The 24,358-nt window shown below is 41.4% G+C and overlaps 1 long non-coding RNA gene across 1 annotated transcript in view; it reads left to right on the top strand.

The window, feature by feature from the left end:
- LOC122804495 overlaps window positions 1–24,358 on the top strand; it is a 571,628-nt gene that overhangs the window by 362,732 nt on the left and 184,538 nt on the right. The window contains exon 2 of the long non-coding RNA XR_006365224.1: window positions 21,411–21,504. This is a non-coding gene — a long non-coding RNA (uncharacterized LOC122804495). The remainder of the gene's footprint in view (window positions 1–21,410; window positions 21,505–24,358) is intronic.

Here is a 24,358-nt window from a genome sequence, read left to right as displayed (position 1 = left end):
TTTTTTTGTATTTTGCCTTATAAGCTACCTAGCAAGATGTCCAGCTTCAATAAAAAGGAGTCATTTCCTTATGGCATTCCCATTTTCATAGAACATTCTATTTTTACCACAGGAAGCCCTGTCCACTTTATGAGTAATAAATGTATGAGGTTTGGACCAAGTAGCAGCTGCACAAATGGTGTCTTTCCATTACTGAGCCCTTTCTTCATTTCGTTCATGTCCTCAAAGTCTTATTGAATGTCTTTTCTTTTTTTATTCCATTATAATTGCTGACAAATGCTGCTGATATGGCTAAGTAATCCAAAAAGTCTGCCACTTCCTCTGTGCAATTCTTGTAAAATGTCAGAAAACATAAAATAGATTTCTGTTTTACACATCCCTCCTACTTAGGTAAAATGAATATTTAGTTCCGTATTTGGTGTATTGGTTAGCACTTTTATTTTTTTAAGCTTTAACCTCTTTTGCGCCGGAGATGTGACTTGAGAGCCCAAGACCTTCCCACTGGTGGGCATCAGACCTGTTTGGGGCATTGGAGCAGCTCCTCAAACTATAACCCCCTTTCTATCACATATCTGGCAGAATATCTGGCAGAATTTTGGTTGGCAGTTGTGGGATTCAAACCCCATCAATGCAAAAATAGTCACCTTTACTTGCACTTCTGAATTGTCAAGAATAGCAGCACTAGCTGAATGTGAATGTACCCCAAAAAGAGCAGATTACTTTATAACCCTGTCATAATTCAAATTGTGTTCTTTATGTTCATAGGTATGTACTAGGCTAATGGCCCTGGAGCCTTTACAAGCCTAGCCCATAGAAGTGCCCTGGCATCATGTCACCCGATGTTAGTTCCCAGTGCCTCTATCAAGTAGATAGAGCCACTGGAGTGATCCCTGGGGTGAACTTTATATTACCCATCCACTCATCAAGATTTCTCTTGGAGGGGCAGCAAGGTGCTCTGCTTGACATGTATTGGAAGTCTATTCCAGAGAACGGACAGTCTCTGGGTGAGAAACCTGTCCCTCCAGCATGTTCTATTGATTGTGGCAATGAGATTGAGGTGTCTGGAGCTTGTGGTATAGAGGGATTGGGATTTCTTTAGATTTAGCATCTCTAACAGAGCTGGGTCAGACATGGCTTTGTAAGTCAAGCAGAGATTGCCTCTAAGTAGGCGATATGAGGCAGAGAATAGCTGGAGTCTTTTGAGTCTGTCTGTGTAGGACATGTATTTAATGCCTAGAATCCTCTTTGTGAGGTACTTCTGTGGCCACTCCAGCTGTTGCAGTTGTCTAGTGAGGTACATGCCAAATGGGGCGTTATACTCAATGATTGGTGTAATGAGGGAAGAGTAGAGAGAGATGATGTCCTCTCTCTTCCTGGATGCAAAATCTTTGGTAATGAGATGTGCCACATAGAAGGACTTTCTGACCAAAGTTGCAATGTGGTGGTTGAAGGAGAAGTTGCTATCAGCCTGCATCCCCAGATCTCTTATAATGCCTTCAGTGTTCAGTGGGCTTCCATGTGGTAATTAGTGGGAACTGAGTTTTTACCAAAGGAGATGACAACGCATTTTTTGGTGTCAAGCTTAAGATCGTGGTTTCGACATCAGTCATTCATCGCAGTGAGGCCTTTCTGTAGGATGTCTGCATCACTTGAGGAGTTAATACTGGCTCCCAGCTTGCAGTTGTCTGCAAACTTGATAGCCAGAGTCCCTTTGTGTTGGCCTGTTCTTCTAAGAAGTATATGCCGAACAGGAGAGTACCCAGGACCGATCCCTGTAGGACTCCATTCGTGACTGGTCTGCAGTCTGACTTGGAGTCCACTACTTTCACACTGTGTGTTCTATCTGTGAGCCAATTTGCAACCCACCTAGTGATATAGGGGTTGATGCCTAGTATGGTGAGTTTATCAACAATTCCCGTGTGCGGAATGGTATCAAAGGCCTTGGCCAGATCATGGTAGGCTGTATGCACTGCCTTACCTTCATCCATGGCCCTAGTGACTGACCCAAAGAAGTCAATCAGGTTGAGCAGGCATGATTTCCCTTTCCCAAAGCCAAATTGTGTGGGGTCTAGAGTTTGTAGATTTTCTATATCTTTTTTAATCAGGTCTATGATGATGCGCTTCATAGCTTTACATATTAGACTCTTCAGGCTAATGGGGTGGTAATTCCCAGGGTCTGTAGTCACTCCCCCTTTATGGAGAGGGATGACTGTAGCAGTGCGCCATTCAGTAGGGACAAAACCTGAGTTGAGGCTGTGACTGAACAGGGCACACAGATGTGGTGCCAGTTTGCTTTGTAGTTCATGTAGAACACAGCCAGGGATATTATTGGGTCCCATGGAAGCTGTATTCTTGGCCTTGGGCAATGCAGTTTTAACCTGTGCTGCAGTAATGCTGGGTACCTGGCATTCTTCCGGTATTATGATTGGTCCTTTTGGGGGGGGGGGGGTAAAGTTGGCACTGAATCTGTCGGCCATTATGTTGGCTCAGTATAGGAGATACCAATGTGCAGTAACTCAGACCAAATCTGGCTATTGCCATGGAGGTTCTTGATATAACTATAGAAGGCTTTGTGATTGCTTTTAGTGTCTGCCACAATTCTGCCTTCATACCTGGCTTTGGAGGATTTGATGAGGGATCTCAACTTTTTGTTGAGGCTTATAAGGGAGGTTTTCCAGTCTTGGGACTTTACCTTTTTCTGCAACAGTTTCTTCCTTCTGTTGAAGAGTTATTAATGGCAGGGGACCACCAGATTGGCTTCCTTTTTTGGAGGAGAGTGTTTTGGTTCTGTTGGGTATGACTTGTTTCATGCATTTATGTACATGTTCGTACAGTGCATTGGTGTATGATTCAGCAGTCATGCAGCTATTTTCCATTGGCATGGGTGGCGTGAAGTTAGCCACCTCTGTTTTTAGGAGCCCAAAGTCAGCTTTAGAAAGTTTTTCAAGGTGGTTACGTTTGCGGGGCTGGGTGAGATGTGGCTTTCCATGGTGATTAGTTTATGGTCGGATCTGACCAAGGAGGGATTGACTATTGGTGTAGAGCAACGGTCGCCCATGTTAGTAATTACCAGGTCAAAGATGTTGCTTCCTCTAGTGGGGGTCAGAATGCGCTGGTCCAGGGCATTGGAATCGATCAATTCCAGGAACCGTTGGGCCAGTGAATTGGTGCTTGAGTAGTTTTCCCAGTTGATGGAGGGGTAGTTGAAGTTTCCTAGTATGAGAGTGTTGGGTTGGACCTTGATAGATTCCAGGGTGCTTAGGAACATGGAGTGAGAGTCTAAGGACATGGTTGAGGACCTATAGCAGGCTATGACTTGGATCTCCATCTTACCCAATGTTAGTTGTACCTGAAGTATCTCAGATGCATTATGCTGGGCTACTAGTCTGAAGGTGTGCATGTCCTTTATGAATATGGAGACACCACCGCCTTTGGAGCTTCGGTCCATGTTTTGGGGCCGAAAGGTGTGTAATGAGTTATTGCCTGGTAGTGCAGGGGTGCTTTCTGCCGCTTTTAACCAGGTCTCTGTTACAGCACAAATGTCAATGTTCTCCATTTTGAGGAGTGCTTCGAGCGAGTGCATCTTGAGATTTAGACTTCTACCGCTGAGCAGCATAGCCCCCAGACTGCATTTATTTATAGCTGTTATGGTGGTAATTTGGTGTTTGGAACACCGCCTAAAAAGGCACTATAGGGATGGCAAGAGCCTTCGCCAGTACGTGGAAACCCAGAGGTGACAGATGCAGGCTATCTCTGGCAAAGCATCGCGGTCTGTCAGTCATGTCATCCCAAGCAGACAGATACTAGATCCCCTTAGAATGACACCAGAAACTTGGCCAATTGAAGTCAGTTATTTTTTGTTTGTACTGCTGTATCATTCTGGGTGATGGTAGGATACTGCTTAGGGCTAGGGTCATACCTGCCTGGGCCACATAATCCAAGAGCTCCATCATTTCTTTTTTCATGTAGTCCAAGGAGGGGCATCTCAGGTCATTCTCACCCACATGGACAATGACAGAGTCATACATGTACTTGATGTGGAGTGACCTGAGTGCTTTTGTTATGTTTCAGATTCTGGCACCTGATAGCTGACTGTTGCCTTTTCCTTATTCAACCTCATGAGTGGGACATCTGTGACTCACTATTGAGTCACCTATGATTAGTGTATTGGGCAAGGTGTTTAGCCTTAGGGGCATAAGTTGAGGGGCACACTGTGGGGGTGAGCTGTGTGTCCTGTGGTTTGTGCTGTGTTGTGGTGTTCGAGTGTGTTTCTGTCTTTGAGGTCTCTGGTGTTTGGATAAATTTCTATCGAGACCCTCCGCAAAGGTGGGTGTGTGGTTTGTATTTTTATGTGAGAGTTTTGATGGTGGGTGTTCTGGAGGGCAATGTTTACCTTGTGGTGTGGTGCAGGTGTTAACCTTCTCATCTTGACCAGCTAGTCCGGTCTTGGCTGGAGAGTGCATAGCTTCCAGTTTGGTAATATAAGTGCATCTCTCACAAGTCTGAGTGTTGGGATGTAAGAGGAGAGGGTTGTCTGTGTACATGAGGCAGTTGCTACACTGTCTCAGAATGCACAAGTGCACCAAGTTAATAGGAGAAAGCACAGGGAACTGCCCTTTAATCATTTCAGGAGGGGTAGTTGTAGCTACTAATTACTGGAGCTATTTCCTTGAAGAACGAGTAGTGCTGATGGCACTTTGGTGTGTTACAATAATTGCTACAAAAACCTGTTGAACTGCAAAGCGATTCAGCTATCTAAAGTGCAAGACCAAGAGAAAGAGCAGCAAGATCTAAGGGAAAAACTGAACAGCTGACTTTCTGCCACCAGTAATAGTTTACTTCAGCTTGGCACCGCTGCGTGGAGCTTAAACAAGTGCAAATCCGTGCAAACCTGTGCTTTTAAACCAGAAAGTTGAAAGGGATGGAAAAACTGCCCAAATGGCCAATAAACTACAATTTCTGGGACAGAAACCACTCCTCTTGTGGTAGATAGGCTACCAAGTGCTTACCACTCCCACTGTTAAGCTACCGAGTGCTTACCACTCCCACTGATAAGCTAGAAGGCTTCCCTCCAACACAGAAAGTCTTGGGGGGACTCAGAAGCTTACAAACAGTCCTGGATACAGCAAATCTGTATCTGGACTACACTAGTTACAGGAAAGGCGGGAAACAAGCTTAGATTTTTTTTTTTAGCAGAAAAGCAGCTAAAACAGCATTAAAAACAATGTATATGCAGTGCAAGCTAGCACACAAGTGTGTAGCAATATTAAAGCAAATACAGTTTAAATAAATGCAATTAAATTAAAAGAAAATGACTAAATCAAGTGCAGTAAGCAGTAAATTAGGAAAACATCAACATGGAGGCACTTAGAGTATCTCTTTCCCCTTCCTGGATGCTCTTACAGTCTGCAGGATGCTAAACTGGATCCGCGGAGCTTAAACAAGCACAAACCCACACAAACGTGGGCTTTTAAATCCGAAAGATGAAAGGGATGGATAAACTACCCAAACGGCCAATAAACTACAATTTCTGGGCCAGCAACCATTCCTCTTGTGGTAGATAGGCTACCTAGTGCTTACCACTCCCACTGATCAGCTACAAGGCTTTCCTCCAACACAGAAAGGCTTTGGGCGGGGGCTCAGAGGCTTATAAACAGTCCTGGATACAGCAAGTCTGTATCTGGACTACACTAGTTACAGGAGAGGCGGGAAACGAGCGTAAACATGTGCTTTTTAAACCGGAAAGTTGAAAGGGATGGAAAAAACTGCCCAAACGGCCAATAAACTACAATTTCTGGGCCAGAAACCACTCCTCTTGTGGTAAATAGGCTACCTAGTGCTTACCAGTCCCACTGATAAGCTAGAAGGCTTCCCTCCAACACAGAAAGGCTTTGGTGGGGGGGGGGGCTCAGAGGCTTACAAACAGTCCTGGATACAGCAAATCTGTATCTGGACTAGACTAGTTATAGGAAAGGCGGGAAACAAGCTTAGAACTTTTTTTGTTTGTTTTTTTTAACAGAAAGGCAGTTAAAACAATAATAAAAACAATTCAAATGCAGTACAAGCTAGCACATGAGTATGTAGCAATATTAGAGCTAGTACGGTTTAAATAAATGCAAGTAAATTAAAAAAAAAATGACTAAAAAGTGCAGAAAGCAGTAAATTAAAAAAAATAAAAATGGAGGCACTTAGAGTATCAGAAACCAATGCCAGCAAATATATAAATAATTCAGTCAAGCAAAAATTAAGACAGTGCATAACTCTGAACAGTTACAAAGTGCCAAAAATTTATCTATCAGCTCTATATTTCCAGATTGTTTGAAAAGCACATGCAGTCAGAACACAAGGAGATTCTAGCTATGGTATGCAGGACTTTATGGAGAGAAGGTTTTGTTAAGGGTTTGTCCACAAGAGTGTAGACCACAAGAACCTTCTTAAATGTAAAGTAACTCACCTGAAACACAAATGCTAAAACCAAAGCTTAAAATAACAGATAATTTTAATTAGGCTACTAACAAGCACTATTAAATGCAACAGAATAAAAGCACTTGAACACTTAAAAGCACACAGCAAAAATAAGGTAATAAAGAACAAAGAACTAACAATTATAGCAAAAGCAGATGAATAAAGTATACATTTTTTTTAAAGTGGAAAGGAAGGAAACAGAAGTGTTCAAAGTCAAAGAAGGAAGGGGGTAGTCATGGCCAAGTTATCTCACTGCACTATGTTGAGTGATCAAATGAGATTGGACTGGGAGCAGTGACCAAGATCAGATTTACAGAAGGGGCGGGAGTGCAGACAACAACAAAGGACAGAAACGATACAGCAAATATATAAATATTAAAGCAAATATATAAATACAGCACAGTGCAAACTGAGTTGCAAAAAGTGTACTTATCAGTTTGGAAGATCAGATGGGAAAAGATTCCAACTCTGCTCACATTCAGGAGAATATAGCTCTCTGCTATATCAGCTCTGCACAAATTTGCATAAATGTAGGTTGTAATGGGAGTACAACACAGAAAATACACCTCAGGCAATGACTAACAGCTAAGATGGCCTGGCTCAACATCCCCCACTTGAAACTAGCTTCTGAGCTACCCTGAGAAACAAAGTTCAGACAGCAACAAAGGACAGAAACAATACAGCAAATATATAAATAATAAAGCAAATATATAAATACAGCACAGTGCAAACTGAGTTGCAAAATGTGTACTTATCAGTTTGGAATATCAGATGGGAAAAGATTTCAACTCTGCGCCCAGTCAGGAGAATTTAGCTCTCTGCTATATCAGCTCTGCAAAATGACATATTTCCAACAAACACATTTGCTGTTTGTTTATGCAAGTATAACACAACTAGATATCTAGTGTCATTCTAGCAGCTTACATTAACATTGAGTAGAATGTTATTTTTATTTTTTGTTCTAGCTTCATCAGTATCATTTATCCTCATTCCTTTTCTGTGACTTATCCTTTCCTCAGTAGACCTGATCTGTTTCCTGTATTTTGACATCTCACTTTCCTGCTTGTCATGTTTTAGCAGTTCAGCGTAATTGCTGTTTTTACAGAAAACATATCTTAACATTTCCAGTAATGGAGTGCCATGCATTACAATAATATTGACCACACTCCGCACATGCCGAAGTTTTAATCATACAGTTTTCGGCCATTTAATTTTCATATATTACATCAGTCCAAAATAATGCTGTAAGCTTTCACATATTTAGATTAACTAAAATATAATATGACTAGGTTATGGTATTGTTTATAGCACAAACCATCAGAAACTTTTCCGGTTATGGATTTTTAAAGTTTTTTTAGTCTTGTTATTGAACTAGATTAATAATTCTACCTTTTGTACCTTAAAGCCGAAAGGTATAATCGCATTATCTCAAGTATATTAGTGGTCAGTTGCAGCATCTAATTTAGTTTTTAAATGTACCAGAGGTCTGCTTTTATTTTTAGTCAGCAACATCAGCAGTTTCTCTTACTTAGCAGCAACCACAGCATACATTCTTTTTGGACAAAACTATAGACTTCCTAGCACACTTTGTTATATATTATGCCCCTTCTCAGTCTGACTCTCCACAAGAAAATAATGGTCTTTATCTCCTCCTTAGGAAATTAGTCACTGCATTAGAAGACCTTTCTAAGTGCACACTGCTATCGCCTGGTAATCCACCCATTTGATTTTTTTTTTTTTTTTGCAAACACTGCTGCATTGCATGTCCATCATGATAGTGTATGTTCTTAACAAATTCCTCCCCCATCAAGCGAATTAATGTTGTTATGCAAACTACATGTAGATATTTGCATAATCTGGATACTTTCTGAAATGCTGTCTGCAGTTCACACATAACAGATGTTCTTCATCTCGCATTGCTGCAGTCCTTACATATGGGGTAGTCCGCTGTCCTCGGTCGGCCCGAATACCAAAGTATAAGGCTGACGTCGGTCAAGGCGCTTAAAACTGACATCAGGACGTCAGGGTACAAAAGCGCATGACCGACGTCATATCCTCAGTCTTTTTTGCCGCATGGTCCGATGCAGAAGCAGCGTTGCAAGTGCCGTTCGGCGTTCTGAAATTTTTCGAGTTCGGAGTTTCAGACCGAATCAAAGTTGGCTAAGTACCCGTTGGGAATATTTTGGTTTTTCTTGCCTCAGTGTTTTACCGGATGTCAGAAAAAGTGAATAACTGTATTTCTTGTGGGAAACCGATACCGCATAGGGATTATCATTCTTTGTGTATTCCTTGTTTGGGGCCTGAGCACGACGTTGTTGGGTGTCGCTTTTGTGCTAGGTTCAATAAGCGCACTATTAAGCGAAGGTTAGATTGTGCTAGGCTGGTCTTCGGGAAGTGGTGCAATTATAATATGCCGTCGGATTCTCCGGCGCCCGCTTCGAAGAAGCGCAAAGACAAAGCAGTTAAACCCAGGCAAGAAGAGTCGTCCGTTCCGGACGCCGGTTCTTTAGAGGCGTCAGTGGAACCGGTGGTTCCGATGGAGGCTTCTCTGGAGTCCCAGGGGGAGACTTTGATATTGCAGGATGTGGCCTCTCAGGAGGCAGGTCAGGCTGAAAGGGCTTCCCAAGTTACTGTACTCCCCTCCCTTCCTAGGGTGGTTAGGCCCTCTCCTTCTGTTTCCAAGGCTTCTCCCAGAGGCAGGCCAGGTTTAGCTTCTGTTGGTGTCACTCCTAGTGCAGCAGGGTCTGTGCCCAAGAAGCACATGCTTAAAATGGCAGAAGATTTGATTACTCTGATTAGAGGTTCTTTGCCCCCTCCTGATAAGAGGCCTAGGGTGGAGCCAGAGTTGGGGAGTTTTGAGCAGGCTTCGGATGTTTCTGAGTCTTCGGCTGAAGACTTGCAGGAGTACTCTCCTTATTCTGATTCTGATGCAGATGATTGACTCCTTCTGCTTCTCCTCCAGACAATTTTTCTTATTCAGAGACTCTTCATTCCATGAGTGAACGTTATAAGTGGGGAGATCAGGGCTTCTCTGATTCCAGGAAAAGGCTTAGGGAATTTTGTTTTTGCCCCAGTATAGGCCCTTGGCTATACCTCCTGTTCTGGATGTTGTGGAAGATGTGTTTGCAGAGGCTTCACTTAATCCTGATTCTCTGCCTCCTGCTCCTGTTAAACCGGATAGGTATTACAGGGTGCCTGAGGCTCATAAATATCTTTATAAGAGTCCTAGGGCGGACCCAGAAACTGTTAGTCAGGGACCTAAGGGTGTCAAGGCCTCTGTTGTAAAAATCCGGTTCCTCCAGATAAAGAGGCCAGAGCTTTGGATAGATGGGGAAAGAAAGTCTATACATCTTCTACCCTAGCTATGAGGGCTTTGAATTGCCAGTTTCATATGTTGAAATATCAAAACTATCTTCTTTCTCAATTGAAGTCTAAGGTGGATGCTCTGGCGGAAGGCATTGAGTGTAAAGAGTTACAAGATTTGGTGCATGTTTCAGAGCAGGTGGGTAAGCATTCTTTACAATGTGGTTTTGATGCTGTACAGGCCTCGTCTAGGGTGGGTGCCACTGGTTCAGTTCTTCGCAGGCACGCATGGCTGAGGGATCAGAATTTATCTGACCATGTTAAGACAAGGATTTTGGATGCTCCTTTACAGTCTGATGTGTTGTTTGGTTCACCTGTGGAGTCAGTCTTGAAGAAAATGGAAGACAAGGCTAAGTCCATGCAGGCTGTTAAAGATTTTTTGCAAGTACAGCCTCCAAAGTTTAGTAGGAATTGGCCTGCTATAAGGGGTGGACGTATCCTTCTTATGATTCTCAGTCTAGGGGTAGATCTAGACGTGGTAGGGGCAGAGCTCAGAGTTCTTTCAGACCTAGAACAGGGAGTTCACCTGCACAATCTTCGGGTGAGGGCAGGGGCCAGTCCTTTCGTAAACAGGCCCAATGACCTACCTTTTCAGCTGCCAGATCCTTCTTGCCTGGCAACTCCTTTGGGAAGAAGGTTGGCACTCTTCAAGGAAAATTGGAATTTGATTACCCAAGACAAATGGGAATTGGATATCATACACCGAGGTTACAAGTTTTATTTCCATACCTTGCCTCCTTTCAAAGGCATGCCGGACGTTCCTCCTCAGCAAAGACTAGAGGCTCACAAACAAATTTCTCTGCTACTTCAAATAGGGGCCATACAACCGGTCCCTCTGCCAGAAGTGGGCCTAGGATTTTATTCTCGCCTGTTCCTAGTACCAAAGAAAGGGAACACGTGGAGACCAATCTTGGATTTATCTATCCTCAACACATATCTGGACATTCCCAAGTTCAAAATGTTGACGTTACAGCAGCTTTTACCTCTGCTGGGCAAAGATCACTGGATGGTGACTCTGGATCTCAAGGAGGCTTACCTTCATGTTCCTATCAGGCTCAGTTGCAGAAAGTATCTGCGTTTTCGGGCTGGGACTTCTCATTATCAGTTCTCTGCATTGCCCTTTGGCTTATCTACTGCGCCCAGAGTGTTCACGAAGGTTCTGGCTCCAGTGATAGCTTTCTTCAGGCTAAGAGGAATACAGATCTATCCTTATTTGGACGATTGCCTGATTCTGGCCCAAGGAAAGGACGAACTTCTTCATCATTTACAGTATGTGATAGCAGTGCTAAGATGCCTGGGGTATTCTGTGAACGAAATAAAGTCCAGTCTAGTACCCTCTCAGGACATGTGCTTTCTGGGTGTGAGACTGAATACAGCATCCCAGATGGCCTTTTTGACCCCGGACAAACAAAAGAATCTTTCTCTTTACTTCCATCAATTGTCTCATCAGTCCAGGCTGACTGCAAGGACAGTCCTTCAAGCCTTGGGGTTCATGGCATCTTGTATTCTGGTACTTCCCAATGCCAAACTGCATATGAGGAAGCTGCAATGGTATCTCAAAAATGTATGGACACTGTCATTCAGATAATACCTTGCATTCAAAAGGAATTTTTGTGGTGGGCTCAGGAATGTCACCTAAACAAGGGACTCTCTGTGACCCGGCCAGAGGCGAGTCAGATTCTAACGACAGATGCCTCAGACAAAGCTTGGGGAGCTCATCTAAATGGAAAGTGGGTACAAGACGCGTGGCCTGCCAGACTTCAACATCTACATATCAACTTGAAGGAGATGTTAGCAGTCCAATTTGCATTAATAGCTTTCAAGGATTTACTTCTTCCAGGGCAGGTGTTGGTTCTAACAGACAACACAACTGTCATGTGGTACATCAACAAGCAAGGGGAACATTCTTATCCTCTATGCAGACAAGCAATGATTTTGTGGGAGACTGCTCTCAGTTTACAGCTAAATCTTCAGGCAAGGTTTCTGCCGGGAGCACAGAACTCCTTAGCAGATGTGTTGAGCAGACAAATTATGGATCTCCACGAGTGGAAATTGGATCCTCATGTGTTTCAGAAATTGACAGTGTTATGGGGAACTCCAGACATAGATCTGTTCGCTTCTCCACTAAACTACCAGCTGCCAAAGTTTTGCACAAAAGGTTTCATCCCACAGCTTGGAAAGTGGATGCTCTCTCATTCAATTGGAGCAATCTTCATGTGTATGCCTTTCCACCTCTGCCTCTCCTCCCAAAGGTACTCCTGAAGGTCAGACAGGACAAGCCAAAGATGATTTTAATAGCTCCAGATTGGCCTCGACAGCACTGGTACCCATTACTGAGAAGTCTGGTGCGGAGCCTCCATGGCCTTTGCCTTGATTCCACACCTGCTGTCTCAGGAGAACAGTCATTTACTCAATGTCAAACTTCACTCTCTACATCTAACAGCCTGGCATATTCTGTTTTAAACCCTGGAGGGTCTCAGCTTCCACAGCAAGTTTTGAATGTTATTTTGGAGGCCAGAAGGCCTAGTACAAGGAAAGTGTACGCAGATAAATGGAGGAGATTTTTATTTTGGAGTACAGAAAAGGAATTTGATGTTTCTAAGCCTAATTTAAGTGTGGCTCTTCAATATCTTACTGAGTTACTGGACAAAGGTTTGTCCTTCTCCTCTATTAAGGTTCATGCTGCAGCAATTTCTGCTCACTATGACTGTGACCCACCATTGTTTTCTCATCCTTTGTTTAAACAATTCCTTAGAGGGCAAAGAATATAAGACCCCACGTAGAGCTCCTACTCCTGCTTGGGATCTCAATTTTGTGTTGGAGAAACTCACTCTACAACCTTTTGAGCCTGCAGCTACTGCCGAGTTGAAATATTTATCATGGAAGACTGCTTTTTTGTTGGCCATTACCTCTGCGAGAAGGGTTTCTGAATTACAGGCCCTTATGGCGGTTGAGCCTTTCTTAATTTTCCATAAGGATAGGGTATCTTTACGTACTAATCCTTCCTTTATGCCTAAAGTGGTTTCTAGTGTGGCTTTAAACCAAACTATTCATTTGCCTACTTTTTATGCGAACCCCCAAAATAAAGGGGAAAAGATTTTGCACACTTTGGATATACACAGGCAGTTGCGATATAATTTGAGCAGAACTAAAGGGTTCAGGCAGTCTCAGCAGTTATTTGTTTCATTTGCTTTGGGTTCTCAGGGCAAGCCTGTTTCAAAACAAACTATTTCTAAGTGGATTGGGTTTTGTATTGCTTTCTGTTATTCCCATCATGGTAAGGAGATTCCAGCTGGGATTAGGCCTCATTCCACTAGGGCTACTGCCACTTCTACAGCTTTTTAAGGGGTGGCAACTAAAGATATTTTGGAGGCAGCTACTTGGAGTTCAGTGCATACTTTCTCTAAGCATTACCACCTTCCACTTTACTCTAAATCTAGGGCTGGTTTTGCCACTGCAATTTTACAGGGCATTTTGGCAGCTCCTAATGCTTTATAATTTTGCCATCCTCCCTTACCTCTGCTTTGGGATTCTACCCATATGTAAGGACTGCAGCAATGTGAGATGAAGAACATAGTACAGTTTTGTACCTACCATAAATGTAGATGTTCGAAGATCCACATTGCTGCAGTCCAATTTACCCTCCCTCCTTCCCCTTTGTAGTTAGAGGCGGTTGTGTGGTTTGGGTTGTGAATATTGTAAATATTGTAAATAGGATTAGTGCAGGGGTGGTTGGTTGGTTTTTTGCTGTCTTTTGGTTTTGGCCTTTCTTTTTAGGGCCTTCTGACATCTGGGGCAAGAAAAGACTGAGGATATGACGTCGGTCATGCGCTTTTGTACCCTGACGTCCTGATGTCAGTTTTAAGCACCTTGACCGACGTCAGCCTTATACTTTGGTATTCGGGCCGACCGAGGACAGCGGACTACCCCATATGTAAGGACTGCAGCAATGTGGATCTTCGAACATCTACATTTATGGTAGGTACAAAACTGTACTTTTTCACACTTCTGCTGCAGTGTGCATCTGTCATCCACCCAACGATGTTGAAGTAACATCTGTTGAACTTCCCCACCTGGAAAGAGTGGGTGTATTCCCCAATCTTTTTGACAATTTCCCTTATCCAGTATGATTACAGCCTGTCCTGAAAATAGGCCATAACATAGCAAGACTAATACAAAAACTAAGTACATAATTTCTCCAACTAACAACCCTATCCTATACATACTAACTCAGTCAACATTGTGCAAATAAATGTACCATAATTTCCCCACCACCTCACATCATCTGTTCCACATTCTAAAGTCCAGTGCTGGTCCTACTCCACCCCTTTCCATTGTTTCCACTGCCCGTGATTCCCACCCTTCTGATTCTCATTCCCTTGTCCTCATTACCATCCCATCTGCAAATATCAATTATCCACAAGTGAAAAAATTTTAAAACTTTAACCAGACAGCATTCCTGTTATTGCATGTAGGGTGAAGGGTAAGCTGCAGGTGCTGACAAAAGCTTTCTACTGCCTTGTAAGAAAGGATTCAGATTCAGTGAAATCCTTGGAGGCAAAGTGTCGTTCTTGAATGTGTTTTTACCCAGATATCTTATTAGCATTCTTTAGTGTGTTTTTATGGGCTGTCATAGAGGAATTTATAATTGCGATCTCTAAGTGAATACATTTCAAAGGACTTTTGGTGTCACAGTCTGACAGCATATCCCTTTTCAGTTGGGTGGCTTATTGACAATTGCTCAAAAGGCAGAGTGAACCTAATCTGCAGAACATGTGGACTAAGCTGCAGTTGCACCAGAAGTAAAAATAATTAGTATTTGGCCTCAACTCCACTCACTGACAAAGGCAGAGTGCTAACTTGAAGAAGACAGATGCACTGAAATCCTTTATGGAGGTAGAATTGCATTTCTTGTGTGTGTTTTGTACTCTGTCATATTAGAATTTCCTGACCTTTTTATGGGCTATTTTAGAAGAAATGACAAAAGGCTGCTTGTACTCTGGTAGAAAATGCAGTGCTTTGCTGACTTTTGATATCCCAGTCTGGTATTGTACTGGTTTCCATTTTGAGGGGTGGTTTGACCTCTGCTCAAAAGCCAGAATTAATATAATGTCCATATATGCACAATACTCATCACAACAATTTTCATTACAACAGAAAATAAAAAAATATATATTTTCCAGGCAAGGTAACATCTGTGTTGCTACATAAAGGACAAGTCCTAAACTTCACATTTTTGTGGCCATGTTCCATGATGTAAGTCAGGACTGAAATTAGTGATATTCTTGATTGTGTAATGTACCCATGTATCATATTAGAATTTGATAGGGAAACTAATGTATGGCTTCTTAAATGCAAGTAGCAGATAGTGTTTTAGAAGACTTATGGTGTCACAGTCTAGCATTTTAACCAGTTTCCACTGGAGGGAGGTTTGATTCTAAAGTGGCAGGTCCAAGTTATGTTCAGAATATCTGGGCAATATGTTCTAATAAGTTCTAATTACATTAGAATTAATAAAATCATAAATATTTCACCAGGCAAAAGGCAACAGTTCTATTACATCATAAAAGCTGAGATCTAATCTCCACTAATCAGGATTGATACTTAATAAAATACTTGCAGGTTGAGTAGCATTCTTGTTTGTTTTATACCAAAGTATCTTATCAGAGTAGCCATATTTTTATGTAGGGAATTAGGGAAACTGACATATGGCATCATACATACAGGTAACGTGCAGTTTGCGTCAGATGACTTTTATTTTCATAGATTGGCATTATACCTGGATTCCATTGTGGAGATGTTTGACCTCTGTTCAAAGCCAGGGTCAAAGTGTTGTCCAGAATATATGTGCAGTAAAGTTATTACACAGTAAGTTAAAAAAGTATTTCAACAGGCAAAGCTACACTTCTGTTACTGCATATAGGGTGAAGTCAAATTTCCCTGTATTAATAAGGCAGTTTGCCACCATGTAGACCAGGTTTTGCATGCAGTGAGATCCTTGGGGGTGTAGTGGCATTCTCACTTGTGTTTTGTACCAAAGTATCTTAGTGAAGTTACACAATTTATTAGAATTGTCCATTTTTTTAATGAACTGTGTAAAGGGTACTGATACATTACCTGTTGCGTACAGGTAGCCAGTGCAGTGCTTCAGAGGGCTTTTAGTGTCACATTCTGACCTTATACCAACTTTCCATTGGGGTTATTTGACCTCTGCTTAAAAGAATAGTGCACATGTGTGATGCCCCTCCTCTGGGCCAGTAATCAAGGAGCCTCATTCCTCACCACTGACACTGGTAAAGACGTTCACATGGAACAAAGATACACACAGTATTTCCAGATGCAGCTGTCTGCACCAAGCATAATTTCCCTTAAGAAAACACAGGGAACGCACTCCTGTCCTTAAGCTGGGTTTCACAATCTCTCTCACCAGGCCCCAAACTGACCACAGCTGTAGAGTTGAGACCTCAGCCGAGTGTTCCAGGCCAAGTCCTCCACCACCCTCTGTGTGGAACCAGTGCTCTGTGTCCTTGCTCCAAGTAGCTGACGCACACACACTTTGAGATTTGATTTTCACACACACACACACACACACACACACACACACACACACACACACACCTACCTGGGAAAGGCTGGCACAGATTTACCAGCTAGGCCCCCTCTGCCTAGACTACAAGGTAGATGCTGCCACTTGAACACTCCAAAGCCAGCTACTCTGAGGCTCTTACAAGAGTACTCAATTATACTGAGTAAAATGAATACTAATACATATGGTAATGTTTGACCAATGCAGCAAGGCTTTCAGAAGTATCCACAGTGTCATCAAATATATATAAGTACTCTGAGTTTAAGTCATTCTCTCAAAAAACAGCCACAATGTAAAGTTTAAATATATTTAATAAGTAATAAACAGAATATGGAAATACTGAATATCTATTTACAATAGACACCACAGTTTCAATCACAGGAAATAACACCGATGGAAAGATTCACACGGATACGGAAAAAAAAAAAAATACTTAACTAATCTCATCATATTTTCTTGTCTGATCTAAAGAATTGCTGTTCCCTAGTTCACCTATTAGAGCAAGGCAATATGAAGGGAGTGAGTGGTGGTCCTTTGTCAAGTTTCAAAAACAAGCTGCCCTGAGACTTCTGTGTCATCTAGTATTAAAACATCATTTCAGCACTGGATTACAGAATGACATCACATACATCTGGCTATCTGACTTCTGGTTCCCACACTACCCCTTTGCTAGAAACTAAACCAGAGTCTAACACTTATTTGTCATAATACACACGCACACACACACCTTTGCTAAAATGTGTTATAGCAACTGGAAGCTATAAAACCATTTCAAAAGCTTCCACCCTTTCAGGGTAGCAATTAGTTCACCCCTAAGGACAATGCAGTAGGATTCCTAGTCCAGGTTTTCACAGACATTTTGTGTCTGGCTGCAATCATAACTGTAAGATACAATAATTAATGCCTAAACTAGGTAATTTAATTTCAAACAATTTTTCAGAGTTAGTTGTACTGAGATTAACCTGTCCTCTTCCAGTATCCTCTGTTATAATGTATTCATTTCAACAGTTACAGTACAGTCTGACATACAGGTGTATTTATTTTCAGTCCAGCAGAACCCACTGTTGGCACATTTTAACACAAGCAGCTTTACAAATACATTTTCAACACAAGCACCTGTTCAAATCAGTTTGATATACAGATGACATGCAATTCTTTACAAAACTGTAACTAGCTATGCTGACATATGTTACACATCCACTGCCCTACTTCTCCTGGCATAGCTGGCAATACCTCACATCATTACAATATGTACCATAGAGGTTACATTTACGTATCTCATCACACCAGCATAAAAATTATGGACATTTGTAACATGCCATGGGTAAATTGCTTTAGTTGCTTCATAGAATGGCAGTGAGGATAAGTCTAACTACTGCTCTGAAATTCCTAAGGTTAGATTAACAGTCTTAAGTGCACGGTGTAAAGGACCACTCTGTTATTGCTGCCTGAAAGTTTGGCAATGAAATCTCAAAAGTGAGTTAAAGAACACACTTTGTACATTGGTACAGAATGCAGTGGCTCGTAGGCCTTAACTGTCAACTGTAAGACATTTTGCATTATACTGTTTATTTCCATTGGGAGTAATGTGCTGAACTTTTGTTCAGTATGCTAAAAATAATGGCTTAGAATGCTTTTTTAATGAGTTGAGATTACATAAGTAAAAAGCCTGTGTATTTCATGATAAAAAAAAAAGAGTAGCATTTTTTTTCTTAGTTGTAACATGACATTGCTAAAATTCTGTACTTTGAAGCAGGTAAAGCTGTGGGATAAAAATTTAAAGTCAAGATGTACTAAAATTTCTGTGGGTAAAATAACAGTATTAGGTGCATTTTTAGCAGACTACTTGTTACTGGTTGAAGGTTTCATGATGAAGTCTGAAAGGGGGCTGAGAGTATGAACCAGATACAGGTGTTCTTATACCTTCACTGTCGCAGCTTGTCATTTTGTTATTGCAATGAGTTCCATGGAGAGTGTTTAAACTTCTGTTTAGCTTGTGAGATACAGTAATTGCATATAATATTTCTTTTAAGAGCTGTCATTACATTAGAAATAAAAATGCTGTACATTTCACCTGAAAACTTGTGTATGGTCTGTGCACACATGATCCTAGTGTGAATGACTGAAATGTATAAATGTGGAGTGCAAAACATCAGCAAAAACTTTTTGAACATTCATATTAATGAAAACCCTAAACACATAGATTACAAAAGATCTCAAAATTTCCTTCTGCAATCTATATACCAAAACCCTTCTGTAACACTGAGATTGAACTTTTCCCATCCTGCACCACCTTTGTAATGCCTTTTAACCCTGCCCATACACCTTAACTTGGAAAAAAAAACTTTCCATAGCAGTACCACAGTTTGACAGCTCAGCAATTCATTACATGCAAACATGCACACACAACACTAAGTCTGCCCCCTTACTTAACCCTAGCTTGCACATATACACTCCCACCCCTGCTGAAACCCCACTTACCTCTTTCAACAAAACAAACACTCTGAAACACATGTAGATGGATACATTGTTTTTTAATTTGTAACGTGCTTTGGCTAGTATGCCAGGTTTTTGAAGCAGCTAAAGTGATAAGGTCAAACTCGGTGCTGAGTTGCACTGAAGTCCCAAGGATTAGAATTACAGTCTTCTGTAGAAATAATGTGTGTAAGTGTGTTTTTATTGGTAATGTGACATAGCTAGCATGCCATGATTTTGAAGTAACTAAAGTGGTGGGGTCAAATTCAGAACCTAGTTGGACTGAAATCCTAAACAACCTTACACATTTTCTAGCTTAACAGCCTATTGTTACCATCTGAAAGATTTATAATGAAATTTTAGAGAGACTGAAATGTCTTTTTATACATGAACACCAATTACATGACCTTCACAGTCTATTTTGTGTTATACTTTGTTTCCAGTAGGATTGTTGTACGTGACAGAATGTAGTATATTATTGAATACAACTTTTCTAAGTTGTCATTAAATCAGGAGTGAAAGGCCTGTGTATTTCTCCTGAATGTGGAGAATTTTTGTCACCAGAATGGTGTCCCCCTGCATTTTAGACTCCTGCAGTGGGCTTACAAGGAGGTAAAGTTATTTTTGTCATTATACCAGGAATCACCAGCTAAGTGTAGTCTGTATGTAAGGATCATGAAATATTCAGAGAGATTTGCTGTGGTACTTTATATGGGCCTATATGGTTAAGTGTCACCAGTAGTCTTGTGTGGCCATTGAGCTCTTCTTTTGCTTTTCTGTTCCCAACAGACATATTCTTTTTGCATTTTTTTTTCACTCTGATAAATATCTGTTTGAATCACATAGTGTGCTCAGATGAAACGAGAACCAAAAATAATGCATTTTTGACTAGGTGTACAAGTGCTGGAGGGGCTGGGTAGTTGAGGATGTGAGTGAGTGGCTGACAGTAGCTCACCCATCTGGGAGGAGGGAGGGAGACAGTAAAGCATTGCTGAGCCGTGTGGTCACACAGTAGTGCCCCTGCACCTTCCATGAAGCAGCAGTTGTGGAAAGTACAAGCTGCTGAGGAGGAGGGATAGGATAGTCGATCTGCAGGATTAGCAGATTACCTTATCCATAGCACTCAACTCTCACTTCCATGGGGGACAATTAGGCTACAAGGCTAGTGCCATGATGAAGGAATGATCGTCCCCCTCCTACGAATCTCCTGTGGGGGCCATTCCATGTCACCTCCTTATGTTACAGAAGGTACAGACCTTGTTCAGTAGAAGACCTTTCTGTTTTCTTTCCCTGATGCCTCACCTGGGGGCTACTGGAAAAAGAGACCCACCTTAACCTTGTCAAATCAGGTTTTCTTTCTAGGCTTGGCAGATACACCTGTTAGTGATGACATTCCTCTTAAAAATAATGAAGTTGATATGGGCTACTTTCTGTTTTTTTCCAAACACCCTACTTATGTTCCTTTGCATGGGATAGAGACCACTGCCACTGTGGAATGACAAGAAACACTGAAATGCGTGCCAGATGAATGGATGTCTGCCTATGGTTAATTTCCAAGCATAATGAATGCTATAACAGCAGTGATCCTTGTGTTTGAACATCTACTGTTATGGTGAGTATGTTCACTCAGATGTATTTTCCATTTGGTTAAAACTGAGTGTGGGACACGGATGCAGCTGTTCGAAAGACATAAGCAGGCATGATGCCATTAATGAAAGTTTTGAAGTAATCAGTCTATGATGACTTTTGGATTTATGGTGCAAGTTGGTGGAGAAGACTTTTTAGAGAGTATTTAACTGCTTAAAATCCAGAAGTTTGTTGATATTTACCACAGGAGTGGTTCCTTTCCAGTGGTCTACCTTTTCACTTGGTCCTCTCCTGGATCACCTAGTTCCAAAGCCAACAAGCATATTTTTAGCCAGCTAGACAGAGTTTCTTGCCATGTAATGGGGAAGCATAGGTGTCAGGAGTTGGATCATCATCTCTGACCGGTAGTTTACTGGCATACCACACTTCTTCACTAATGCACATCATGCAAGGAGGTAAAATGCATCTTTTACGCACAACTGCACATCCACCTCCAGCACATAACTGTCTACATCATAAACAATAGGGAGAGTACATATTTTGCTGCAGCTACCGTACAAGTCGGCAACTCTGTATTAAAAATTCCTTTGCAATCCCCCAGGATGAGAGTTTGACCCTTGCCATTTGGTGACTGCATTTGTGCAGCCTACCATAGTCTTTGTTCAACCAGGATGATTGGCAACATGGTCAGGAGTAAAGTTCTGTTTTAGCAGGCTAGTAATGGTAAGGTATTAAATTATGATTTAATTATGGTACATCATTATTCTTTGTGGTGCTTATATTTAATAGTATCACTATTTTTGGTTAAATTGATTTGCAGATTAAAACCTATCGTTGTGCAATTATTCTTAAATGCCTTATTTGTGTACACTAATTTGTGACAGTCATACCTCAGATCTTAAATGAAGTTTAGTATTTTTTTTTTTTGTAACAGGAGTATGAAGCTATCTATTTAGCAAAATTGACCATCAAGATGATGTCGCCATTACAGCTAGGAAGATCTTTATCTCTTCAGGGTAGTACAACAGGTTTGAAAACTTTTTTTTATATCCACAAGAAGACACATTGCTCACTTTACAGTGTATAAAACTACTGATTTTAGTCATTTCAAGTGTATGCATTATAGAAACTGGAATATGTAATGTGCATTTTGTTGGTGGTGGTTAGCAGAGATGTGTCTGTGTATGAGAGAAATAAAGATGATGTTCATACTGATCACTGCTGCAGTAGCCTTACCTATATTGGTTATATCCTGCAAAGAATGCAACAGTCAGCCAGCTTCCAAAGCTTCAGAGCACCTTCCACACATTCAAGCCATTAGGCAGTTCAAGCTGAGCTGTGTTAAAACAAAGGACTTGAGCACCAAGCCCTTCAGAGCTTTCCTGCTGCCAAAATGAACGCTCCATGCCAGGCTTTTGAGGAGCGACACTCAAATTAAGCTCTCCCTTTACTGAGCAGATAAGCTCCCTTTGGTGAAAAAACTTCCACATTTAAAAAAAAAGTAACTTTTAGATACTTAAAATTTTTACTGACTTATGCCACTTTTTTTCCCTGGGGGAAAAGGCACCATTCCAGCTTGTTCATGGAACAGACTACCATTCCCATGGTCAGTCCTCCTTTTACTCAAGAAAAAAAGTTGAGCTAACAGTTTTTACTACCAAAGCAGGCTAATAATTTACCTCAGCGACAGGTGGGTGACTTTGCTATAGCCATAGCTGGTTCATCAGACTACTTTCTTTTACCTGGATCTCTCTGGTGTACCACCTACAGCCACTGTGGACCAGATGTTAGCAACGTCCTCTGTAGCTTTTGGGATCCTTTTGTTGGCAAGGGAGAGAGACTCTTGATTCTGGGAGTGGGAACAGGGGAAGCTTCCCTGTTTAGCCAGAATGTTGTGCCCATTGCTGTGAAAGCTGCTGCTGCCATTAACAACTCTGTTGACCCCACTTTTTCCTGTCCAGAAAAAAAAAATTAAACATGCATCTGCTCCTCTCAAATTTTTTTAAGTATGGATAGCTTACTGGAGCTGACTCGGGATCTAATTCAGGCTTATTGATCCTTCTTATAAGCTGGTTTCGGTAAAAGAAAAAAAAGGGATGCCTTTTTTCCTGAAGAAGTTAAAGATTCTGAATCTGGACAGGAAGATGAAGGGACAGATGCGCGGGGTATTCTTCTCAGATTTCGTATTCAGAGTCAGAGAACAGCACAGTATCTGATCCTCCTTGTGGAGGTTTCTATTTTCTCAGAGACTATTCCCAGAATTTGCCAGCGTTTTCAGTGGCAGAACACTGAAGTTTTTCAGTCCTTTAGAAAATACCATGAGCTGTTACAAATGGAATTTCCAGAACCTTTACCCAGTCCTCAATGTTGTCTGCATTGGAGCATGTGTACGTCACTGCCTGCAGTTTTTTCTGATGGTCAGCCTGCTGTCCCTAAAAAGGTAAATAAATTGTAATTAAATTCCTCAGTCCAAAGTTTTTATATGCTAATCCAAAACCCAACCCAGCAGCTATAACTTTAGTTAATCTTGCTGCTGCTAAACATTTAGTTACCTCCAATCCTACACATTCTGGGAAGAATTGGAAAGTAATTGATAAGTATGGGGAAAAACTGAATGCTTCTTTAACTCAGATTTTCAGAATTCTGAACTGTCAGGGTTATTTGTTAGTTTAGTTGACAAATTGTTCATAGGTTCATAGGTAGGTACTAGGTTATCGGCCCTAGGGCCTATACAAGCCTAGCCAAAAAGGTACCCTGGCTTTCGCCACCCAAGAAAATTATTTTCCTGTGCCCCTGAAAGTGTGAGGAATATTTTGTCTGCAGTTTCTGCTTGTGAGGAAAACCCTTCTTCAAATCCTTTAATTTCTTCAATTTTGCAGGTCACAACTCATTGTTTAAAGTGCATGTATGACTGATACTTCTTCCAGGGCTAAGGACATTGGTACTGCTTTGAAAAGGTTTTCCTGGATGCGTTCTCTGATCCTTCCAGATGACATGAAACAATGAGATTTTAAGTGCTTCTTTGGATAGAGATATATATATATTTTTTTTAAAAAGTGTGATGAGAAGGGTAAGCTGATACAGGAAATATGTAAGATTTTTCAGCTCTCCTTTTTCAAATTTTCTAAGCGATTCTATAACCCCTCATCTAATTTTGGTAAGGAGCAAAAATAATCCCAGCAAAATGCTAGTAAACAGACATTTCAGAAAAAAATGTCAGGGGGGGGGGGTTTGAAAGGAATATAGGAACATCTTGAAACCAAGGACAGGCAAACAAGTCAGATTGACTATACAAGGGACCTTGTCCCCCCCCCCCCCCCCCCACACACACACACACACACAGAGGCAGTCCTTTTTTCCCTTCCAGAAATTTTGAATTTCTTTTTAGGGGGAAATTCCTCATCCACCAGACCAGTTTCCTTTGCCCCCCCCCCCCCCGGTCCTTCAACATATATCATTTCAGGGAGTAATAGTGTCAGTTCAGACAACTGTGTTCTGAAAATCATTCATCAAGGTTACAGATGTCAGTGGAAGGAAGCTTTTCCTTTTTAGGGGGTAATTCCTCATCCACCAGACCAGTCTCCTCTGCCCCCCCCCCCCGTCTTTCAACATATATCGTTTCAGGGAGTAATGGTGTCAGTTCCTTCTTCCCAGTTTTGGAAAGGTTTTTATTCAAGAATGCTTTTGTTGCTTAAAAAAATGCTTGGAGAGCATTTCTGGATTTTTCTTTCCTAAATCAATTTGCAATAGTGCCCAGGTTTAAAATGTTGTCCCTTCACAACCTGTTGCCTTTTATTGCTTATCTAAGTTTCATGATAGCACTAAATTTAAAATATACTTTCCCTATCTCTATTAATCCAGACTTCAGGCATTTCTTAAGGT

Source organism: Protopterus annectens, chromosome 6.part0 (assembly GCF_019279795.1).
Source record: "Protopterus annectens isolate FY-2018-M chromosome 6.part0, PAN1.0, whole genome shotgun sequence".
In the NCBI taxonomy this organism is placed as follows: domain Eukaryota; kingdom Metazoa; phylum Chordata; order Ceratodontiformes; family Protopteridae; genus Protopterus; species Protopterus annectens.
This window is presented reverse-complemented; position numbering and strand designations above follow the sequence as displayed.